We start from the raw sequence: 4,512 nt of genomic DNA, 5'->3' as shown, positions 1-4,512 counted from the left end.
TTTTTTTGGCACATACATGAAGATAAGTTTGTAGAATGTAAAAACTTCATTAATCGGTATAGAAATGAGAATACACCGACATAAAAACAGTAACAGATTTCAACATTTTTAATTAGGGGGATGAACCTGAGATCCAGCAGCCGATCATGCTGTGCCCTCAATGAAATTTCATGCTCCCCGAGAGGGCCTGCCACCCCTTTTGCCCACTCCAAACTGGACAACTGGACAAATTCTATTCCCGGTTTAAATCAGGAGCTGTTGCGCTGACTTCAGATGAATTAATCTGGATTTGCACTGGAGTAAACCAGGGAGGAATTCGGCCCAATCTCTTTATAAAAGGCATTTCTCAGTTGAGAGGGAGACATTGGACCAGTTTGTTACGAGGTACTATGTGTGGTCTATGAACTAGAGGCATTGAGTTGGGATTTGTTTAGGCTTTATCCTTTACTCTGCCCCTCACCAGCTGTGTGACCCTGGGCATTTGCGTCCCATCTCTGTGCCTATGTTTACTCTCTGACCTGTTGTCTTTGCTGTTTATTATGTGTTTGTATAGTTTGGTCAGTCAAAGTGGAGATCCCGCCATCCTATTGTAAGAACTAATGAAGTCATAACGGGGTAACATTTTATACACATGGGCGTAACTAATATTAGCCTTTGGAGCCAGTGATTTTGGTAATGGCCGGATTTAAATGACACTGGAATGGAGTTGATCCTTAATTCCTCTCATCTTCAAGCCACACCATTTAGAGGGAGTGGGATTTAAACTCTGATTGTCAGAATTATAATTAGATGAGGAAACCAATAAATATAGATCTGAGTTTCTTTTAATAGATGTCTGAAGCAACCTGTGACAACATCAATCCATTCTGTAGTTGGCAGAGAGTTATTAGGAAAGCACAAGGAAGAAATCGCAGGTGAACATTTCTAAAATAGCCTTAAAAACATGTGTTTTCTTGCCTCACGGAGCACTCTGACAACACTGTCATATAAAACCCTACATTATGTTATGTAAGTCTGGGATCAAGACTTTTTTATGTTCTCTAAAATATCCACCCTCTGTGTCTGCCACTACATCCAAGTGCTTTAGGCTTTGTTCCAGTAAAACAACCCCACAGAGGCACAACTTGAATTTGAGTTATTTCCACAGTAGCTGTCAAAAAGCTCGGTGGATTAGATCTTTCTGCTCTTGCGCCTGAAGAAATGCAAAAGGGAAAACACACAGCCATAAGTTGTAAGGCTAGAAGAAACACCTGGGATGAATTCACAGACCTTCCTCAAAATTGTCCAGCAAAATTATGTCAAAGCTGGGCAAAATTTTGTGTATTTTCAATTAAATAAACATGTTTATAGAAAATATCTGCTTTCTTTGACTTTTTTTTATTTTTGATCAGAAAAACAAGGATTATTTTTTCTTTTTTAGTTTTCAGCCCAATATTTTTCCACTTTCAGCTGCAATATTTTGGTTTGCAGTTGCTAAAAACTGAAAACTTTGAGTCAAAACAAACAAAAAATGCCTTCAGGTTTTGAGTTATCATTGTCGACAAAAAATTAAACATTTTCCACAACGGAAAAAAAAATCCCATTTTCTTTGTTAGCAATATATCCATCTACTGTGAAAGAAGCAGCAGAAATATTCTGGACTATAATCTCACCTCTTTGGTAAAAATAGACAGTAACACATCATAAATTACAATCCAGTTTTATTGGACACGTAGCAAAAAGTCAAAAGGGAGTAAATCATTATTGTTTGTCATTATCCTTGAAGAAGTATACAAAACTGAAACCTTTTTAAATGATGTGCTCACAAAGAAATAACATGAAGGAAACATGGCAAACCTGGAGCGGACCCATGAAAACAGTTCAGACTAATTTTGGCTAGAACACAATTCCAGAGATTTTTGCTGTGTCATTGCTACTGATGCATAAGCTTAGAAGTGCAGTATAACATAAAATTACCTAGCCCATCTGAGCCAGATTCAAATGCAATTACAAATATGGAGTAACTCGACTGACACCAAGGGACCTGTTCCAGATTTACTTCTTCCCCCTTCTCCAGATATAGTCTTATCTACTGCAGGGGTGGCCAATTTGTGGCTCTTGAGCCTCACGTGGCTCTTTGAGCAATGAAAAGTGGCTCCAGGAGTGCTTCCTTCCCCTCTGTGCACGTGCGCCAGTGCTTGGCAGAAGAAGTGGGTGATGGTGGTGGGACCGGTGATGAGCCCCAAGCAATGGGGTAGAGCTGCGTGGGGCGGGGCTCAGAGTGCATGGCTCTGGGGGAGGGGGCGGGGGATTGGATTAGAGCAGTGGGGCTGGGAGTGCCTGGTTCTGGGAGAGGGGCTGGGAGATTGGGTTAGAGTGGGGACTGGGAGTGTCTGGCTCTCAGTTAGGGAGAGGACATTGAGCCACTTACTTTCTATTTATCTATAGACTTTATATAGATTTATTTTCATATTATCTATCTATCCACATAGATAGATAGACAGATAGATCGATAACATGTGGCTCTTTGTACTATATCCACACTTCTTTTGGCTCTTTTTAGTCTAAGTGGTTGGCCACCGCGATCTTCTGTACATGCTCCTTGAATTTTCCATGCGAGTGTCTTAAGCATTGCACTAGAATTTCCTTCATTCATTCTTAAGATAAAATTAATCAGACATAACATTGCCCTGTTGGAAATGTTAACTGTTCTTCAAGGCATTTTTTGTTTAACACAAACCCATGTTCTCTCCTCCTTTTCGCATTCCTCTTTCAAGATTGTAAGAAGTCCAAGGCAGAGATCTCAGGTGGAATTGTTAAAAGCACTTATGAGAGTTAGGAGTTGGGGCCAGATTTGTAAAGGTATTTAGACACCCAATGAAGTTTTCAAAAGTACCTGATTCCTGAGGCTGTTGGGCCTGTAAATGTTTTTGAAATTCTCACCAGGCACCTACGATCCTCTTTAGGTGCCAAAATCCCTTAAGAATCTGGTGTCTTCCTACTTTGAAAAGTGACTTAGGAACTTAGGAGCTTACATGCCATTGACTTTCAAAAGAGACTTTAGCTCCTAGGCCCAAATCCACTAATGTATTTATTTAGGCCCCTAACTGCCACTAATTTCCATCAAAATTAGGCATCTAAATACTTTTGAGGATCTGGACCCACAATGCTTGTCCTTTTGAAAAGAGCGTTAAGATGTCTAAGGCACTAAGGCACTTTTGAAAGTCTGAGTTAGCAGCTTTTGAAAATCCCACTCCTTGTCTAACATGTGTATCCATACGAACTTTGTCAAAAGCACCTACATCACTTAGAAGCATAATTCTCATGGAAAGACAAGAGGACTTAGGTGCCTAAAACACTCTGGAGGTTTCAAAAATGTTATCCAGACAAAAACAAGAAGTCCTGTGGCATCTGATAGACTAACAGAAATTTTGGAGCATAAGCTTCCATGGGCAAAGACCTGCTTTGTCTTTGCCCATTAAAGCTCATGCTCCAAAATTTCCGTTAGTCTAAACGATGCCAGAGCATTTCTTGTTGTTTTTGAAGATACAGACTAACACGGCTACCTCTCTGATACTTGTTATCCAGACTGACTCATTTGGTACTATAAATATTAAATCATAATAATTGTTCCTTTAGAAACCAAACCCATCCCGGGTTAATTTTATTTTATTCACAATTGACCAAAAATTGAGCTTTTACATCAACAGATTTGATCCTTTGTACCTCTAGCCTTTGAAAACACCTGGCCACAAGTAAACTATGTGGTAAATTTCTTATTTGCCTTTTGGTTTAGTTTTGAAAATGTAACACAATGGGATAAACATTCCTTTCAAGAAAGAAACATGAGGATTAGTGTTTGATATGCCATTGGTAAATCTCTTCAGCATGTCTGCAGCTAACATTTTCAAATGCAGTGATCGAAAGTCAGTTTCACAGTTTTAATTACCTTCTTTAATCTCCATTCATGTTCAGAAGGGCTGCTGTATTTTCAGAAGTGCCAAACGCTCCCAGTGCGGTTGATTGCTACAATAGCTGCAGTTGTTCAGCAACTGTGCCTACTAGGCCAGCTTCTTTCCAAAGCTGAAATATTGATTTTGGAACAGACCATCAATGACTTTCAATGGGAATCCTGCTCCTAAATCCATTGGGCTCTTTTGAAAATTTCATTTGAAAATGTCAGCAAGCTGTCAGGTTGCACCGAATGCAATCAAAGGGCCCTCTTCCCTTACATGGGTACTTAATTTTTAAACATGCACTTAAGTCCCTTTCAGAAAATACTTAAGCGCCTGCTTTACCTGAGCACATGCTCAACAGCTTTCGGGTAGGTCTACACAGCAAAGTTATTTCAAAATAACAGCCATTATTTTTGAAATAACTATCATAACATCTACACAATGCAACTGCTATTTTGAAATAATTTTGAAGTTGGTAAACTTCATTCTATGAAAAATAGCTGCTATTTTGAAATAAGCCATAGTGCACCCAATGGCTCTAGTTCAAAATAAGCTCTATGTATGTAGGCACCGTATT

The sequence above is a fragment of the Carettochelys insculpta genome, chromosome 29, assembly GCF_033958435.1.
Source record: "Carettochelys insculpta isolate YL-2023 chromosome 29, ASM3395843v1, whole genome shotgun sequence".
NCBI classification, from domain to species: Eukaryota; Metazoa; Chordata; order Testudines; family Carettochelyidae; genus Carettochelys; species Carettochelys insculpta.
This window is presented reverse-complemented; position numbering follows the sequence as displayed.